This window comes from Pyrus communis, chromosome 3 (genome assembly GCF_041283825.1).
Source record: "Pyrus communis isolate YQ-2024b chromosome 3, ASM4128382v1, whole genome shotgun sequence".
Lineage (NCBI taxonomy): Eukaryota > Viridiplantae > Streptophyta > Magnoliopsida > Rosales > Rosaceae > Pyrus > Pyrus communis.
Genome location: NC_142567.1, coordinates 17,749,110 through 17,770,295, shown reverse-complemented (window position 1 = coordinate 17,770,295; position 21,186 = coordinate 17,749,110). Strand labels below are relative to the sequence as shown.

Genomic DNA, 21,186 nt, shown 5'->3' with positions numbered 1-21,186 from the left:
AAAATTATAGCAAAAAAATTATGTACCCACATAATTACTAACATATTTTAATAAGGGTTTTTATCACAAATAGTCCTTGAAATTGACCATCACCATCAAGATGGTCCCTAAAATTGAAAATCAATCAATGTAGTCTCTGAAAATAGGTGTCGCAAATTAATGTGGTCATTCCGTCATAATTCTGTTAAAAATTTCGTTAAGTGTTGATGTGGCACATAAATGGGTCCCATAAGTCTTCTTTTCTCACAAATGGTCCTTGAAATTGACCCACGACATCAAAGTGGTCCCTAAAATTGACTTGCGACATCAAAATGGTCCTTGAAATTGAAAATCGATCAATGTAGTCTCGCAAGTAAGTGTCCCAAATCAATGTAGCATTTCTGTCACAATTATGTCCAAAATTTTGTTATGTGCTGATGTGACACATAAATGAATCACACAAGTCTAATTAAATTAAAAAAAAAATTACAAATAAGTTTAATAATTTAGAGGTATTTGTTGATATGCCCCTTGAACTTGTATGCAACCGTCAATTTTCCCCCCTAAACTTTAATTTTAGTTGATTACTCTCTTGAACTTTTTTTAAATAGCCAATTTCCTCCTTAAATTTAATTTTAGCCGATCTTCCCCCTGAACTTTTATAAATAGTCAATTCTCCCATTGGCGTTAGATTTTAAAAACTTTCACTCAATTTTTCATCCATCCAATTTTGTTTCCGTTTTGCCCTTATATAGTTGTCATGTGTTGTTTCCGTGAACAAGATAGATGGAAAATTAGATGAAATTTTTTAAAATCTAATGCCAAGGGAGGAATTGGCTATTTATAAAAGTTTAGGGGGATAATCGGCTCCAATTAAAGTTCAAGGGGGAATTGGCTAACTATAAAAGTTCAATGGGGTAATCGACTAAATTAAAGTTCAAGGGGGAAATTGACAGCTCTACACAAGTTCAGAAGGCAAATCGACAAATATGCCAATAATTTAATAGTTAATAAAAAGTTGTGAACCCAAAAACCCAGTCCTGCAATCACCTCTGATCCTAGTCCACATTCCTATACCTTATTTGTTGTCTATTCTCTAAAAAAAAAAATTCTCAATACACTCATCTTTACACACTTTGACACCCTTCACTGAATTGAACCTGGATCAAGATCACTTTTGGTGACGACTTGGCTAATTGGTAATGACTTCTAGGATGTGACGACCCGTTCCTAATTTTTCATGTAATTTCCTTCCTGAGTATGTAAAATGACGTTTATGCCATTATTGGTAAAGTGGAACCTGACGTGGACATAATTATTAGGCTTTTACGTTATTTTCCTATTATCGCAATTAAATAGTACTTGTTGTTTCAAATGCCTGAGCATGACTTAGACTCGAACCGGATTTGTAACGAAGAAATTACAAAGTGCGTTAACAATAGGTAGAATTGTACACGCGTGTGCTAATTATTCAGTGTTGGAAACACTGTTTTAGATAGGGTGAGTTAGATTTTACAATTTTTATGTACATTTTGTATTGTATATAATATGAACCCTTTGTCTTTAAAAATCGGTCCCGTGACCTTTACTCACCCATGTCACATCTCGGTCCAGGCCCCCACCACATCCCGAGCTCGACTCTGCCGTATCATGATATTGTCTGCTTTGGGCCTTAACCACGCCCTCACGGTTTTGTTTCTAGGAACTCACAAGCAACTTCCCAGGGGGGTCACGTATCCTAGGATTGCTCTCGCGCTAACTCACTTAACTTCGAATTTCCTACGGAACCCGAAGCCAGTGAGCTCCCAAAAGGCCTCGTGCTAGGAAGATATGGGAATATACATATAAGGCTTACAAGATCCATTCCCTTGGGCAATGTGGGATGTTACAATCTACCCCCCTGAAGGGTCCGACGTCCTCGTCGGCACACTTGGCCAGAGATTGTCTATAATACCAAATTGTCACATCCTGACTTGGGCCCCCACCACATCCCAGCTCGACTCTGCCGTAGCACGATATTGTCCACTTTGGCCCCAACCACGCCCTCACGGTTTTGTTTCTAGTTACTCACGAGCACCTTCCTAGAGGGTCACCCATCATGGGATTGCTCTCTCGCGAATTCGCTTAACTTCGGGGTTCTTACGAAACTCAAAGCCAGTGAGCTCCCAAAAGGCCTTGTGCTAAGAAGATATGGGAATATACATATAAGGCTTACATGATCCACTGCTCTGGGCGATGTGGGATGTTACAACCCACCAATCAACTTTATCCTTCATTTCCCTCACCAATCAGACAGTCTCTCATTCTTTCTAGTCCAATCAAATTCATTATCTCTCCTTTTTTCTTCTCTCCCTCACCCATAGCTCTATCCGCTTTGCAACAACCATACTCTATCAACAACACTCATAGATCGAACCTCCAACCACATCACACTCCCCTAAAATCCACAAACCCATTCGTACGAACCGATCATGAAATGATCAAGTTTTGAACCTCCAACTCATAGTTACTTGGAGCTCCGACTTGGGTGTGGATTCTCCGACAATTTCCAGTTCGAGTTACAAGTTTTTGGGAAGCTTAGAAGCCACTACACATTTCCCCTTGGCCACTAACCTAAGTTGGGAAAGGAGCCAGCGTCGAAACACATAGTTTCAAAGAGTTGAAAATAGGTCCGAGACGTTCGAGCTTTTTCAGTCTATTTTAGTCCACGTTTTGGAGAAGAGATGAAGTTTTAAATTTTTTTTCCAAAATCCAGCGAACTAAACAGCAGTGACGGACGGTAGAGGACAACCGGAGAAGGAGAATATTCCGATGAAGTTAACGGAATATTCTGACACCGTTAGGTAACGCCGTTAGACTTAACATTTTGTCAAATATGACGGAATATTCTCTAGGGTTTCTGTCAACATGTCAGGCACGTGGTCTGCGCATGTGGCCACGACCTGGCGACGCGTGGCTGCGCGTAAAGGCGCGTCTGGCCTTCGGGCGATGAGTGGTTGACATGTACAGGTCTATGACGTCGAGTAGAATGTTTTTGTATATTTAAACCCTTTGTTTGAGCAAACTATGGGGGATTTTCCTAGCCTTTTAGTGTATGTCCTAATTAATTAATTAGTATAGTTGTTTCATATATAGGTGAGAATTACCCCAAGGAGGTATGAGGATAAGCAAGGTTAGGAGGCTAAAATCCAACCATGTATCAGTGAGTGGGCACTTATTTTTATATATAATATATAAAGTTTTATAGTTTCCACAAGTGTTTTGATTAATTTTACGCCTATCATGCCATGTTTTATTTAATTTTTAAAAAATGCCATTATATTGTTGAGATTTATATATTGTCATGGCTTGTTCATATATATTATACTTGCTCATCATGGTCGATGTAGTACTTGCCCAGGCCAGGGCCAAGCTTCACATGTATGTTCACATTGCACTGCACACTCACATTGGATCCATTGTAGGTGCCAGTCCTGTTGTACATGTTGCAATAGGCAACTCCGACTCGTATGTGATGCGCCTAGCACCAGTCTTCACGTGATTGTAATACTAGAGCGTATATTATGATTACACCTAGTCATGTTCATGACTAAACTTATCTACATGCGCTCGTGTGTTAGCATAAGTTGATGAGCACCTGATTTTACTTATGCTACGATTGAGATATTATGATTGGCGCATTTCTGGATTTATTTTTTATTTACATTTGATTTCATACTTATACATAGTATGATTTTCTGGAAACCATACATGTTTTACGGCAACGGGTTAGTATGTTCAGAAAATAAATGTGTTTATAAACCTTTGTTTTTACCCACTCACCCTTCTGTTTTTTGCCCCTTCAGGACTTAGATAGCTAAATTCTTTGTGGCATACGAGGAATTTCTGGTGGTTCTGACTTATCCCTAAATAAATGTTGAAACTTTTTCCCGGTTGTGTAATAAGTACTCTAACTAGTTTCAACTGCACTACTTATGTCAAACTGTCATCTATGCTCTGAACAGTTGTGTTTTTATGGGTTCTTCCCACTACTGCGCACTCTCTACTTTAGATTAAATAAATGTTAGTTTCGGTTTAAATCTATCCATACTTTTATGCTTCACTTTCCTTTTTGGTTACGTCACCTTCAGGTGTCAGCCAGCATGCCTCGACTCCGCTCAGGGTGTGTCATAGGAGATCATCGTTAACATTTACGTGATTAACATTCTCACAACCTTAATCTTGGATAGCTTGTTTGGCACTTTCATGGTCCGGTGACTCAAAGAACGGCGAGGTATGCCATGAGATAATGAGGTTATAATCAAGGTGCGTCTATTGTTGGTTGAAAACTATTTCCAAACCCCCTCTTAGGCCTTGGTTAAACCTTGTGCCTTTGAGAATTTATGGAAGGGATCTCTCTTCGGAGTAGGTGCTACTATAAGAAAAAAATTCTAATGTGCAAAAAGGTATTTAGACAATTTTTTAATTAATTATTAAACCCACATAAGCACAATTTTTTTTATTTTTTATTTTTATATAAAATTGTAGTGGAAGGATCATATTGATTTGGGACACCTATTTTCAAGGACTGCATTCATCGATTTTCAATTTTAGGGACCATTTTGATGGTGCGGGTCAATTTTAGGGATCGTCTTGATGGTGTGAGTCAATTTCAGGGACCATTTATGATAAAAATCCGTAAATCTCGTGGGGCCCATTTATATGCCACATTAGCACTTAACGAAATTTTTAACAGAATTGTGACGGAAGGACCACATTGATTTGCGACACCTATTTTCAGGAACCACATTGATTGATTTTCAATTTCAGGCATTTGTGATAAAAACCCTTTTAAAAAATAACTATTGATATATTTTAAAACATAAAATAAATACATATAATTAGCATGGTACATTTATCAAAATTAAAAATGGGTACAAATAAATTAAAAATTGGGTACAAGTACAAATATAAGTTTAAAATATGGGCACAAAAATGAATTAATATATGGGTACAATTAAAACTGAAAAGAAAATTGGTACAAATTAAAAATAAAGGTTGCAAACTAAAAATGTGTAACATCCCACATCGACCAACGAAGAGAGGGTGATGTGCCTTATATGTACATGCTCCCCTCCCTATAGCACGGGGTCCAAAGCGGACAATATCGTGCTACGGCGTTGTCACATCCCAGACCGACTCCGCCATTGCACGATATTGTCCGCTTTGGGCCCAGCCCACACGGTTTTGTTTTTGGGAACTCGGCACGAGAACTTCTCAGTAGGTCACCCATCCTATAACCGCTCTCGTCCGAACTCGCTTAACTTCGGAGTTCCCACGGAACCGAAGCTAGTGAGTTACCAAAAGGCCTCGTGCTATATGGAGGTGGGCATGTACATATAAGGCACATCACCCCTTCTCCGTTGGTTGATGTGGGATGTTACAATCCATCCTTCTTAGGGACCCGACGACCTCGTCAGCACACTCACACCACACGACAGAGTGGCTTTGATACCATTCTGTCACATCCCAGTCTCGACTTCATTGTAACACGATATTATCTGCTTTAGACCCCGACCACACCCTCAAGGTTTTGTTTCTGGGAACTCACACAAGAACTTCCCAGTGGGTTACCCATCCTGGGAATGCTCTCGCCCGAACTCGCTTAGCTTCAGAGTTTCGACGGAACCCAAAACTAGTGAGTTCCCAAAAGGCCTCATGCTATATGGAGGTGGGCATGTACATATAAGGCACATCACCCCCTCTCCGTTGGTCGATGTGGGATGTTTGTACTGGCCGACACCTGGAGGGTGATGAAGCCTTAAAATGTAGTGTAGTGTAGTGGGAAAAGGATGTGAATAAATTTAAACCTAAAAATGTCTAATCAAAAGAGTGCGCGGGTGAGCAGGATTAAACCCATTTCACATGTGATGTGAGTTTTACTACCAAGTACTAGGGAAGTTCTCGTGTGAGTTCCCAGAAACAAAATTGTGAGGGCGTAGCCAGGGCCCAAAGCGGACAATATCGTGCTACGGCGGAGCCGGTCTGGGATGTGACAAAATGGGTATAAACTAAAAATAAAAATATATGATAAAAAATTTAGCCATAAGTATAAATATACCAAATGTAATGTTTCTAACACTAAATAAATATAATTAGAAATAAAAAAAATATTTTATCGTTGAAATAATTAACGTTTATTAAAATCTAAAGACCTTGATCAAAAATTGAAAACGAATGAAGTTTTAATCAATGAAGTAGGAAAAATAGGGATGAGAACCTAATTTTTCATATACTTAGGTACATACATTTTGATACACTAGTTTAGTATAATATATTTAGATATGGACATTTTGGTACACAAATTTAGTATAATATGTTAGTTACAGACTTTTCAGTACACTTATATTTTTGTATATTTTCTTATGTGTCACTAATTTAATATGATAATTTAGGTACGGACATTTCAATACACTAGTTCAATAAAATATATTATGGGACATTTAGGTATACTAATTAGAGGAAGTTAAACAAACTTAATGAATTAAATGTGCATAATAATAAATTTAAAATTTGATGTGGAGACATTAAAAGATTCCATTAAATATTAAAACAAAATTATAACAGAAATTTGAATTACGTACACATTCAAGGACTAAAATCAATATGTAATCTAACATCATGTTTTTATTAAATTTTAATCTTCTTTAAGGATTAAAGTTCAAAAACCGCTTTTAACTTTTACCACTTAGATTCTCTTAACTGTTGGAATTTACTACCTATATTACTTTCCATCTATTTTTTCTGAAAGTAAATTCACTTCTTAGGGCTCGCTGGAATCAATTTGTACGAAGGTAAAAGATATTTTTTTTTTCCTGTAGCGGTGTTAGGGTAGGTAATGAAGGCAAAGGGAGAAATTGATTTCGGGTTTGATTTTGCCATGAGTTGTTGAAGAATTAAAGTGAAAATTGATTGTTGGGATCTATGTTGGCATTAAGTGAAGAGGGACACAAGATAATGAGTACATATTTGCATAGAAATTTGTGTGTTTTATGTTTAAGCTTTATGGAATGACAAATACCATGAGTAGAACTTATGCAGAAATCTAGTATTATATTTACAGTGAGTTTTTATGATTTTTTTTAATAGGTCAGTAAGTGAGTGTGTTGTTCATATTAATTTATGTACATATTAAATTTGAAAAATTTTATTTGAACTCATATAATCTTTTTTTACATCCAACTTACTCTCTATACCCATATTATTTTTAATTAAACTATCAATATCTCTTTAAACCCAAACTCACTACCTAAATTACCCTCACAAACTCAATTCAATTTAGAAAATTTATCTTTGCATCCATTCAAAAAATAAAAACCCAAAATCAATGTTATACAACTCATTCAAGGCTTAAAGAGAGCAATATCTCTCATATCTGTCTCGTGCTTAATTCTTTTTTTTGCTTCATACAAAGGCAAGGATTTGGTGGATACTGGATATGGTGCAATACTGGTCACTCTGATATACAATTGAGTCAAATTTAAAAGATTGTATCATCTCAATACTAATGTTCGATCCTTGCTCTACATTTTCCAAGTTCAAGCTTAATTAGTTAGAGCTTATAAATTATATTCAATGAATCAATGGTTAAGTCATACAAAAGAGGCAACGTGCAGTTTAGAAAGCATAAAGATAGTTTGTTGTGTGCTCTCCATACGAGACTGTATTTTTATCGGAAAGTCACTGCTTTCCCCTAAACAAGTACACACTAATCTACAGTTGTCAGCCAAAAGGCCAATAAAATTACATCTCTAGTCTAGGCTATAAATTGAACATTTATTTTATTACCGACTTTAACTTAGATTTATTTTCTGAGCATGCGTGACAGTGAATGTGCTAATTTTGTTCCTAAGTACCAAAAAATTGAAATCAAAAGAAAAAAATTGCATAAATCGATTCATACCTTAATTGGAGGATTCAAAACTTCAAAATCACTATTCTTCGATCAGGAAGAGTATGTTTTTCTCTATGAAAGCATCTTAGAATTTTAGCTAGAATGAAGATAAAGATTGCGTAACAGTAGGATTTGATGTGATGATAGGGTTTCATTATTGAGTGGGTTTAGTGATAAATTTTAATTTTATAGTTAATTTCATCTTGTACTTGATTGTAATTATGCAATAGGGTAAAAAAGACAATTTATTTTTAAAACTCAAGTTGGATGTAGAAAGAAATTTTATGGGTTCAAATAAAATTTTCCATTAAATTTTCAAACGCTTGTGATGGGAATTACTAAATTGAGGTTCTACAAACCCACAACTGTGGTGCGATATTGACCCAGGCAATATTATTTTGAAGCGGATTTGATTATAGCTAGTCTTATCATAATTGATGAAAATATCGCTATAAATGCCATGTTTTAACAGTGAAATAAATGAAAGTTACGTAAGTGATAAATTTCAACAATTAAAAGAGTCTGGGTGGTAAAAAGGAAAAAAAAAAAAATTCAAGTGGTAATATCGAACATGGTTACAAGTTCAGAATCCCCATTTACAAAATTGAAATCGGGATCACCAAATGTGATTTGGATCGAAATTTGACTACACCAATATTCCTGTGTTCTGTTTTCTAACTTTTAATCATCCTCTATGATTTCAATTTTCTGTTGTGGGATTTCCTGACTGGGTTTGAATCTGCCGCTCCCATCGTCCTTCTAGAGGAATTCAGAATTCAGGTGAGGAAGAAGAACACAGAGAGAGAGAGAGAGAGAGAGAGTGATGAGTTACGTATTGACGACACTGACGAAGAAGCAGGAGGTGGATTCCATCATCCGATCCACCATCGATTCCGCTTGCCTTCTCCTCGACGACGCTCTCGCCAAAACGGCGCGGGAGATCTCCAAGTTCGCGACGCTCGCGCTCGTCGATACTGATTCGGCGTGAATTCAAGTCTACGTCAGGTGTTTCGACATTGCTCTGATCCCGTCGACCATCTTCTTCTTCAATGCCCACCACAAAAAGATGGATTCGGGAACTGCGGACCACAGCAAATGGGTCGGCGCGTTTCAGCAGAAACAGAACTTTATTGATGTTGTGGAGGCGATTTTCAGAGGAGCGATGAAGGGGCAGATGATCGTGAATTGCCCCCTGCCGCCGGCGCGAATACCCAAATACCAGTTGCTCTATAAAGATGTGTAGAAGTTGGAGAGATTTAAGATATTTTATTTTTCAAAATTTTATGATTTTGATTGTTAGATGATCAGCAATGATCCTTTAATTTTAACTCAATTGAAATAATGGTCTCTTAACTAAACTATATTATCAATGGTTCCTCAACTGAAAATCTATTATCAATGGTCCCTCTCAATTGTCGTAATGATCCTTCCAACATAATTTATTTTGACAAAATTCTAACGAAGTTGATGAAAAAGATCATAGTTACACGTTTTTGATGAGTTGAATGACTAATAGTTATGAATTTTTAGTTGAGAAACTATTGCTCCAATTTGATTAAAGTTGAAGGACCATTGTTACAATTTACTCTTGTTAGATTTGATTTGATTTTTTTATTTTTTTAACAACGGGTGGCAAGTCATAGTTATTCATCCATTCTGGACCCGAGAGGCTATGAAGAATTTCACCGTGCCAATGGCCATAGTCATCACCAGCTTGGAGCATCGAACCGAAAACCGCTCACATTTTTATGTTTATTGGGGAGTTGTAGTCCGCACTCTTACAATTGGGTCACTTACTGTAGTTTTATGGTGTAATTAGTTTGGTATTAGAGATAATCTTGATCGAATAATTAGAAATAGAAGGGCGTATAGTTATTGGGTAATTAGTGATCATCTAGCTAATCTGTATTATTGAGCATTTGTGGACTTGGTTAATAGAGAATCAGGAACTTGAAGTATTTTTTTACGTCCAAATGCAAAGAGCAACCTACGTAAAATGGGTTGGATTCTAACATTATATTATTGAACCGGAACGCCACGGTAGCAGTAAACATGTTGCGCATGTGTGTCCTCCTAAATGAGAAGAGGAATCTGTTGGTCACTTGGGAGCTGCTGCATAATTGTATTTCCGACACCTCAACCCGAAGACAAACTATAATGCTGCATTCTACCAGTAACGTTGTTTTGCATGTAAAACCATCAAAATCTTATCCTATGCCTTCGTCCCTTTGTCCCCTTAGCCCATTGGGTTGGACATGTAAGCCTTCCTTTGCATGCTTATACACATGCAAAGAGCCACCTGTTTGCGTTGTATCAAAACCTAACCGACATCGATACTTTCTGTCCTTGCAAAGCAACGTTAAAGCCTCCTCTCTCTCTCTCTCTCTCTCTCTCTCTCTCTCTAAACTAAATCTCTGAGACACCCATTCATGGCTTCCTTTATCTTCCTGTTTCTGCTCTCCCTACTTCTCCTTCTACCTTCCATTTCTTCCAATATTACCACCATTCCACTCTCACATCTCCACGGAAACCCGCATCCACATCCACATCTTCATCCATCCCACCACCTCAACAACTTAGCCACCTCATCTCTAAAAAGAGCCAGCACCTCAAAAACCCCCAAACCACAACCACCCACCGTACCACCACCCCGGTCTTTTCCCAAAGCTACGGCGGCTACTCCATACCCCTCAGCTTTGGTACCCCTCCCCAAACCCTTTCTTTCATCATGGACACCGGCAGCCACTTCACTTGGTTCCCTTGCACCAAAAACTACCAATGCGTCAACTGCCCCTCTTATCTCAAACCTTTTATTCCCAAATTGTCCTCATCCTCCAAAATCCTCGGCTGCTCCGATTCTAAATGCGCTTTGTTTCACAACAAATCCCCCCGTTTTCACTTCCAAGCTTGCCGGCCAAATTCCAAAAACTGCACCCAGATGTGCCCTGCCTACACATTCGTCTACGGCTTAGGGGAAACAACTGGAGTCCCGCTCTCTGAGACCCTCAACCTACCCACCCGATCCGTACCCGATTTCCTCGTCGGCTGCTCCGTTAGCTCTACCCACCAACCCCCAGCGGGCATTGCCGGATTGGGCCGAGGCCCTGCTTCTCTCCCCGCTCAATTGGGGTTCAAAAAGTTCTCCTACTGCCTTCTGTCCCGGCTTTTCGATGACACTAACAAAAGCAGCCTCCTGGTTCTCGACGCTGGAGAAAAATGGGCCAAGAAAACTACCGGTGTTATCTACACGCCATTTGTAAGCAACCCATTAGTCCCCGCGAGACCAGCTTTCTCCGTCTACTACTACGTGGGTCTCCGCCAAATCAAGGTGGGACGGCGGCGCGTGAAAATTCCGTATAGGTACTTAAGGCCGGACTCAAGAGGCTCTGGTGGGACGATCATTGATTCCGGGACCACGTTCACGATCATGGCGCCCGAGGTGTCACAGCGCGTGTCGGGAGAGTTTGCGAGACAGATGGCAGCCGTAGGTTACAAGAGAGCTGAGGAAGTGGAGGCTGTGAGCGGGTTAAAGCCGTGTTACAGTATTTCCGGAGCCAAAAGTGCGGCGTTTCCGGTGGTGACGTTTCACTTCAAAGGAGGGGCTGAGGTGGCGCTGCCGGTGGAGAATTATATGGCGATTGCGGGTGACGATCTGGTGTGCTTGACGATTATGAGTGATAAGGAGCTTGGTGAGCCGGAAGTTTCCTCCTCCGGGCCTTCCATAATTATAGGGAGCTTTCGGCTGCAGAATTTCTATGTGGAATATGATCTGCTGAATGAGAGGTTGGGATTCAGGCAACAGCGATGCAATTGATTTTCATCGGTTTGCTTTTAAGAGAAAGACTTGTCCGTACAAAAGGATGGATATAAAATGTGCCCTTTTTTACTTCCAAATAACAACTTAGGGTAATTTACATTGTCCCTCGGATTTGCGTTCAATTGCGACCTTAAAACATTTTAATCATATATATTTACTTATTATTTCATTCCAATACTATATAATTATTTTTTAATCATTTAAATTGGCATTAAGTTATGGTGTGATAGCTTACACAAATCACAGACAAAAATTTAATCAAGAATTATTGAACTGTATACAGCTTATGAAGAGAGAAAAGACATGTGATCGTACTCCATTATTATCATCATCAGTGAGAAGGCAAGGATAGATACTCGAATCCATGTCGATATAAAAGTTATCGCACTCATCCCTGTCCTCCGTAGCTTTAACAACCACTTTGGGATACTTGTTGATCAACCAACGGAGAAAGGAAGGCACTCCCATCTCCCTCTCCGATCTCTTAGAAACTCGGTTAGCTCAACAGTTGCAGTACTCTGTGCCTCTCTGACTACTGCGAACTTAACTTGGTGATATATATTTAGCATCCCAAGTACGTGCAATTAGTGTTCATATATGTATTTGAAAATGTGTAAACCACGAGTGCTACCTCGTATCCATTGAACTCGCTGTCCACATCTCTATAAGATGCACGAAACCATTTCACAGGTAGGTCTTACCTGAATCCATTTTCCACCATGAGGAAATATATAATGCCAAGTATGATTTGTAAAATAGTCCCGACCCAAAAAATGTAGTGAAATTTGGTTAATTGATAGTTAGGACTCAAGAGTGTGTCATTGATGTGAGATTATTCAACCTTAGGTGTCATGTATTCAAATGGTTAAAAAAACACTATTAAGAGTAGCGTATAACACCTTGGTATAATTATCTTAATCTTAACAATGTAATCTAACGTCCACACCGTAAAAGAAAATCTTAGAATGGTAATACCAACGTCATTTAGTGTAATTAAGTATAACATAGTTAAGATAATTACGTAACCTTAGAGTGTATTTTGAACAATTACGGTGTAACCCAATGCCCACACCTTAAAGGGCAACCTTGGTATTACGTCATTTGGTGTAATTAAGTGTAGCGTTAAGATATTTATGTAACCTTGGAGTGTATATTTAAACGATTACGGTGTAACTTTACCTTAGACCTTATATGTTGATGTCATGTTGTACCAAGATTACGATGTTGTGTAAGTTCATTGCGTTCCCTAGTAATAACATATATCTATACTGAAATAGTATGTCACTGGTATAATAATTAATGTTAATTTTGTAACTCAATCACGCTTAAGTACAAAAACATACCTAGATAACATCATAAACGTTCACAATGTAACTACCAACCTTGTTATGGTAATAATTACGTCATTCTTTGTCATTAACTTGAACTTTATCATAATTATGTAACCTTGGAGTGTAATTTTGAATCATCATAGTGTATCTTAAATGGTATTGGTACCTTATCTCTAATAAGGTACCGCATAGAATCTCCCTTTTGTGTATTTATTTCTTATTAAGGATGAAATTGGTAAAGAAAAGTTGAGCACAAAGGGTTATCATACATTTAATGAGGATAATATTATTCTAAAAGAATGTAATTAATATTAAAAGTGCAAACCCTCCATCCCTAAGAGCATCTCTAATGGGAGTCCATATTTAGAGACTCCAACCACCATTTTTGAGGACTCATTTAGGACCTTGATGGAATCTTTGTATGCCTAAATGAATATTGACTCTAATGGAAGAGTCCTTAGAATAGAGTTCCTAAATTTGGAGTTTTACAATTTCATGGGATTAGGTACAAATTTTCTATTTGTGTTAACTTATGTTAATTAATTTGGCATTACGCTGTTTAAAAAAAAAAAGTTTGCTAACATTTCAACCAAAAAAATTTCAAATTCTGATACAATTTTTTCTTCAACAAAACGTAACTAAAATGGCTCCATTATTCAACTAATTCATTAGAAAAAAATAAAATAATAAAATAGTTCAAATAGATATATTAGCTTATATTAATAAAAAGGGTAAATTTGAGTTTACTACCTTTAAGTTTCGTGATTTTCAACATTTGGTACATGAAGTTTTTTTTGTCCCAGAATCATACCTAAAATGTTAATTTTGGGACAGTCTCATACATTCGTTAGTCTGGCTGTTAAGTCTCCCGTTAAATGATGTCGTGATGCCTATGTAGATCATGATTGGACGCCACGTGAGTCCACGTGGAAATTAAAAATTCAAAAAAAAAAAAAAATCCTCTCTCCCTTTGATCTCCACCGTCTTCAAGCCCAGCAAAGGGTTCCTTCGTTTTCTGCAAGGCCAAAAGATCAAGGATTTCCTTCACACACACAAAAAAATAAAAAAAATAAAAAAAAAACCACTGATAATTATACACAATCACAAATCAGAGCATTCAAGTCAGCCATGTCCACCAAAAGTTTCAGATCCGTGCTCAGAAATTGTGGAGACATGGAGGCTACGGTTGGGGTTTGTTTTGGGAGACATGGGGCGGGGGGAATCGGCGACGGAGATATGTGAGAAGGCGAATCGGCAGCGGATTGCAGCGACGGAGAAGGGGATGGCACTGGTGGAGAGAAAGAGGATGCGGCGCCGACTATTACCCCAACTGCAACAAACGCCGACTACCACCCCTTCGAGGTCATGGCTGCCGGAGATCCAAGGCCGCTGCATGCACCTCGTACCAAAGATCGGCTGCCGGAGATCCCTGTCACGACGCCAAAACAAAACCCACTTATGCCGCACCTGCAACTTTCGTGTTTTCATGGAGGTGGAGAGTCCGCTGCTCCAAGGTCTGGAGCAAAAACTCCAATTGGATCAGGAATTGGTGCCTGGGTCCAATTTGGCGTTGAGGGCGGAGGGAAATTGCGGGATTTGGGTTCAATGGGTGAGGACATCGTGGGTTGGGGTGCAGGATAAGGAGGAGGAAGAGGAATGTGGGGGTTAGGAGAGGTATGATGAAGAGACAAAGGGGTAGTCGAAGAAGAAGGTTTACTTTTTTAATTTTTTTAAAATTAAAAAAAAAATTAATACCACGTGACGTCCAGTCATTGTCTACGTGGCGCACTACGTTACTAGTTAACGACTAACTTAACAACAATCTTAACAAATGTATGAAACTGTTTAAAAATTTTAACTTCAAGTACCACTCTGGAATAAAAAAAACTTAATGTATCAAATGTTGAAAACCAAGAAAGTTGAGGACAATAAACTACGATTAATCCTAATAAAAAAATATATTAGTTCAATACCTAATGAAAAAATATTAACTTAATTTGGCAACCATTGAAAATAAAAAAAAGACAATTTGAAAGCAGCCCAAATGAATATGGCACTGCGTCAAGCAAGAAAAGAAAAAGGGAAAAGCCGCGGAATCATTCACTTGATTGGTTTAAAAATCAATAGAATAATAAAAAAGAAGCTGCTGTGCAGAAATCATGTAGGAGGCAGATTGTCTGCCCTCCTGTGACATTTTCATTCCCTTCTATTTTGTGCGGTCACAGTTAAGTCACGTTAACATTTTATATTGATTTTTTTTATAGAGATAATAAGACAAAAAGCAATAGGTGAGACTATTTCTCATTCAAAAGTCAAAACTAATAGTTAAGGCTAGAAAAAAAATCCCAAAAATCCCAAACCAAACCAAAAAAATCCCGATCCCAAACCAAAATTCTTGAAATTTTCGATATGTCATCCCCAACCAAACCGAAATTTTCGATATGGGATTTAGTTTTGCATCTCTATATTTTCGGTATTCCCATACCAAACCGAAAATAAATATTATATATATATATATATATATATAAAATTTTTTAATTATAAGAGAATTATTTCAACCGTTCATTGTTTTGGATCTAATCTGTGCTGTTCATTTGATTTTAGGTCAAATCCCATTTCACTTCCGTAGTTCCGTTCCATTGATTGATTTCATCCATCAAACTCGAAGTGCAGGCCCTAAGCTTCCCATACCCAGCCCTCATCTCATCTGTCTGTGTCGAATTCTGGCCAGCCACTGACCCACCACCACACTATACTATCGTCTTTGACATTCCAGCTTTCCTTCACCACACAACCACCGCTCTCTCTTGCGATCTCTTTCTTCAGGCGATTTTCTCTCACGAACAGAACTTGCGATCTCTCTCATCACCACACTGAGTCCAAGTCTCACTCTCACCCTAAATTAGGTAATTAATTTAGTGTTTTGAAATCTACTTTATGTCTTCCTTTTGAAATTTAATTTAGGGTTTGGAATTAATTTTGTAGCGTCTTTTTTGTTTTTTTTGTTTTTTTTTTGTTGGTAGATTCTGCTTTGAAGTTTTCAAATGGTTTTAAGTTTTAACTGCTAACAATATTGTTAGTTCAGTCAAAATGTTTTAGATGATCAGCTTTCCTGATTCCATTATAGCCTGGTAGGTAGAATAATATAACCCTGTTTAAACCTTGACATTGAAAGAGAAACAGAATCACATTTAAGAACTCTCGCATATCATTCACGTAACTCAACTATATATAGCTAGCTGCAAGTTCAGCTAAAGACCTATGAATTAACTAATTGCTAATCACATAATTAACTGTTAGTTAGCTAATTGACAAATAAGATGCTTACTCATCAAGATGACTAAACTAATTGACATAGCATCCTGTCACTGAGACTTGACATTACAAAGTCTGTAGGTTTGCCAGCCCCTAATTGTTTAAGTTTTTATGATTTAATTTCAAATACTGATGCTTTTGGGTCAAACCAATTTGATGACATGAATATTTAGTCTACGATCATGTACATTGAAATGCAAATTAATCCTTTTTCCTGGTTCCACTCCTTAACTAATGCCAAATATGAGAGCTCCACTATTTACTAATAAGTGAGATAATTGAATAAATGTGTTGTGGCGCACTTGATTAAGCCGCAGTTTGGGCAAGGAGAGTAGAAGAGAGTAGTTTTGTAATGTTTTAGGAAATTGGACACTTTGCTTTTGGTTTTTTAATTAGTTGAGTTTTTCAACTACTCTTTGACACTTGGTTGATCATGCCTCATTATGTACTTTTGTTCTCCCAATCTTTTCATACTGCAGAGAGGAAGAAACTTCTAGATTACTGATCATATTAGTCTACTATGATGCTGTGTTGTTAAAGAGTGATTCTCTACTAATTATTTTCTTGAATTATTATTCTTCAGGTTGTTTTTCTTGAACCTGCTGATTCTCTACTAATTATTTCCTAGTAGCACCATTGCTAGTGAGAATGCCTTTAGTCTTGGTGGGAGAGTTGTTGATCTTTTTAGAACTTCCTTAACACCTAAAACGGTTGAGGCTTTAGTGTGTGCTAGTGATTGGCTTAGAGGAAATGAATTTTGTTTCTACAAGGAGCCTACACTTGACGAATTCCATTTCTACAAGGAGCTTGAATGCTTAGAAAGATGTAAGTAAACAATTTAATTTCCTCTTTTATTTTCTTAGTATTTATTATCTATTAGACTATAATTCAATGTAAATAATTTGTGGTTTATTGTTTTAGGCACGGCTAATTTGGGAGGTGAGGAGAATACAACACAAGAAAATGAAATACCACCTTCACCTCCTCGACCACCTCAAGTTCAAGTTCAACAACGTCAAAATCAATCACTACCTCCACGACCACCCATTGTAAGGGGAATGGCTCAACCATCAACATCAAGGGGAAGAGTACAAGTACCAACAAGAAGGAGCAACCACAAGCATAAAAAAGATCAAGGGGCCGAAGAGGCCAACAATCTTCATAAATTTTAAGCTTTGCTTTTTTGCTTTTGGTTTGTAACTTAATTATTGAAACTTTGGCTCGTAACTAATTTTTTTGCTTTTGGGTTTGTAACTTAATTATTGAAACTTTGGCTCATAACAAATTCCATGGTAAGCTGCAATGAAAAGAAAAAAGGCTCGAACCATAGAAGCAGGGAGACCTGAACCTGCAAAACTTGTCAAGAATGTAAGATCATGACTTTTTTCATTCCGTAAACTGAAACAGAAAAATAAATAAAGCTACAAAGGGAGAAGAAAACAAAACCCAAGACAAAACCATGACATTCGATCTTTCACAATTTCATTACTCTTGATTTGTGGTTGTCAAAGAACCTGCCTATATGTTAATTTTTCAATATAAAAAGGTTGAATTTTAGCCCAAAAGCATAATATGTCAAAATTTAGTCCAAAAGCCCAAAACCATTTTAGGATTCCCGATTTGTCCCGAAATCCCGAAACTATTTCGGGATTCCCGAAAATTTGGTTTGGGATCGGTATTGAAATTGGGATTCCCGAAAATTTCGGTTTGGGAATTGGGATAAGGGTTTCGGTATAGGATCCCATACCGAACCACCCCTACTAATAGTGGCATCCTCTTTTTGAGTCAATAAATACAGTCCTCACATTTAAGGATTTATTTGAGGTACCCGGCAAGTCCTTATGTATTAAGATACTTTGAAGATTTCTATTCTGACTGATTGGAAGTGTATTGTCCCTATATTTAGGGACTATACGGTTGTAGGACTCCTCCATTTAGGGTTTCCGTTGGAGATGCTTGGGTATTGTTTTGAGGCATATTCCCACTTCATTTCCCACCAATATTACATTTTTATTTTCAAAGCATGATTTACCAAACATGGGAAAGGAAATGATTTCTTAGAGCATCTCCAATAGGAGTCTATAAGTAGAGACTCACACTACCAGCTTTGAGGACTCATTTAGAGGATTTAAAGGAAAATTTGAGTCCCTAAAAAAATATTGTTTGCAATCGAAAATCCTTATAGTATAAAACTATTGTTCATTTTTTAGAGTATTGTGATCATCGATTACAAAAAAAAAAAAAAAAAAACCCCTACATAAGAAATTAAATGAGAAGCTGCCCCACGTGGGTGGGTTCAAAAAACAATGAAAAAACATAAAGAGCAGCAACATTTTCACTCAAAATTAATATGGGGTCTACTCAATGGCGGAGCCAGAAATTTTCAATAGTGGGGTTTGGAAAAAGAAGCTTCCAAAAACCAAATATACTTTCACTTATAATTGGCAACTACATGTTCTCATAATTTAAAATGTCGTATCACAATATCATTATCAATAGAATCAAATACATTTTTCTTTGTTTATAACCACATTGTTATTAAACTAGATTTCCCTTCATTTTTCATTGCATACTTGGCAACTACATGTTCACATATTTTAGAACGTCATAGCACAATATCATTATCAATAGAATCAACTAAATTTTTCATTGTTTATAACCAAGTTATCATTAAACTAGATTTCCACTCATTTTTCATTGTATACAACCAAGTTATCATTCAATCATTGAATTCTCATATGATTTCACAATATTGATCACTAAAAAAGCTCTCCCTATTTTGGGAAGGTTGTAGTTTTGGTATGTGATAGGAGCATAATTATGCGACTTTGTTAGCCTATTTCCTTGCATTTACTCAGTTAGTTTATATTTATTAGAGTGTTTTAAGCTATTTTCATGTGTTTGTAGTTTCAAATGGCAAAAGTGGCAAGAAAAGGCAATTTGGAGCATTTTAGAGCAGTTTTGAACTTGGAAGGGATAGCATATGCATGGAGCGAGGTGGATGGACGTTTTTGAAGATAAAAAAAGGCTAGGAATGTGCTGAAGAGTTGAAGAAGTTAATTCAAGACATAGAAGATAAGGAATCAGCTAAAGAGAACGAACATTATCCAAAACCTTATCTTATCTTGTCCTAACCTTATCCTAATCCTATTATACCTTAATTCCAGCTGCAAGGGGGAATCAATTTCACATTAAATCACCTAAATATATGGTTCTAGAAGCCCTATCCTTTGCCCTAGATTTGTGCCACACAAGCAAACCCTTTTTCCTTGGGAATCTGCCGCAGCACCCTAGTCTTTTTCCTTCTTAGTTTGTGCCGTGTAATCCTTCTCCTTGACAGCCTTTGCCGTGCCCCCTAGCCCTATAAATACACCACACATCTGCCGCATAAAGGGGGAGCTAAAGAGAGAAATTTAGAAAGATAAACACATTGTGCCACAACTTTGCAAGGAATGAGAAGAAGAAGCTTGGAGCCATGCCTGCCATTCAAGACCTTTGGATTGCTGGAGCATTTCTAGGTGTATTTTATCCTTAGTTTTAGTTCAATGTTTAAATTAGATTGGTTTCGTTTAATTGCAAACATGTGGAACTAATTTCGTTTTAGCTAGAGGTGAATTCAAAGCCATGAACATATATGTGATATGAATTGATTACATCCAGTTATTGTTTCATAAATCGTGAATGCAATTTACTTATCTGTTTGATTGATAACTTATTCTTGTATGTTGATTAAGGAGGCCTACTTAGTTTGCTTGCATGCATTTGATGCTAAATTATAAGGGCGTTTCACCTAATAGTTATGAACTTATATTTACAAGTAGTGGAGGTTGCCAGTCACGATTGTGTTAAGTAAATTCTTGGCAGGAGTATCATGCAGTTCATAGTTACGAATGTTATGTCAATGCTTATGATTTTCATCGAACTTAATGATCTTTGATATGTAACTCTATTATGCAATTCATATAGGGAACTTGATAAGAATAATTTGATTGCGTTGCTGAGTCCAATTCAATGAATTTAGGAAAATATGATGGTTAATTTGTGTAGTTCACGGTTAACTTGGGGCATTGTCATTCATGATTTATAGGAATAATAACTGGAAATCGATTTGTGTTGCATATGTGTCATGTGTGGAGAAGGATCCTCTAGCTAGCCTTTCACCCCTTAAGTCACCTTAATTTCGTGCAACCTTTACTTAGTTCCGTAACTTATTAGTTTTAAGTCAATTTTCGTCCAAACAAACCCCCCTTTCATGTTTTGAGTCAATTTAGTTAGATTTTTGTTTTTGAGTCTAATTAGTGTAGATTAGCATCCCTCCTAATTCCCAGCCTAGAACGATCCCTGCTTTCATATACTACAACTTTCAAGAAGAGGGTTTACGTTTGTGTGCTATTTTATATCACATCAGTATGTTTTAATTAAAAAAACATTAATAGATGATCTCTCTATTGTGTTTGCCTTAGCTCTTATAGGGGTTATATATAAATTCAAAGGGGAGATATTTGAAGTTGTTGTGGTCAATGGCTGCAATGCCCCATGTTGGCTTCACCATTAGGTCCATTCTTTGAGTCACTAATATATATTAAATTTACTTAAATCCGTCTACACCGCTTAGGCCCTTGCCTAGGTGCTAGGCCCCAGCTTGTCGCCCGACTAGGGCCAAACGTCTTTTAGAACATTTTCTAAGAGTACAAATAAGAAATGAGTTTGGAAAATAACAAAATAGCATGGATTTTGCGATTTTTAATTTAATCTTTTGTTCACTTCGTCATCTGATCTACATCACTTATGGTCTTATAGGGTGTTTATCA

General features: G+C 37.2%; 1 long non-coding RNA gene and 2 pseudogenes across 2 annotated transcripts; all 3 read left to right on the top strand.

Annotated features, from left to right (window-relative positions):
- Window positions 1-8,516: 8,516 nt before the first annotated feature.
- On the top strand, window positions 8,517-9,179 carry LOC137714388 (uncharacterized; annotated as a pseudogene).
- Window positions 9,180-10,070: 891 nt separating this feature from the next.
- On the top strand, window positions 10,071-11,893 carry LOC137714875 (putative aspartyl protease At4g16563; annotated as a pseudogene). The gene has a single exon (XR_015960798.1). The product of XR_015960798.1 is annotated as a putative aspartyl protease At4g16563 (transcript).
- Window positions 11,894-15,690: 3,797 nt separating this feature from the next.
- LOC148698064 (uncharacterized) lies at window positions 15,691-17,829 on the top strand. Its single transcript, XR_015960326.1, has 3 exons — window positions 15,691-15,966; window positions 16,959-17,200; window positions 17,297-17,829. It is a non-coding gene; the product is annotated as an uncharacterized LOC148698064 (long non-coding RNA).
- The last annotated feature ends 3,357 nt before the right edge of the window (window positions 17,830-21,186 follow it).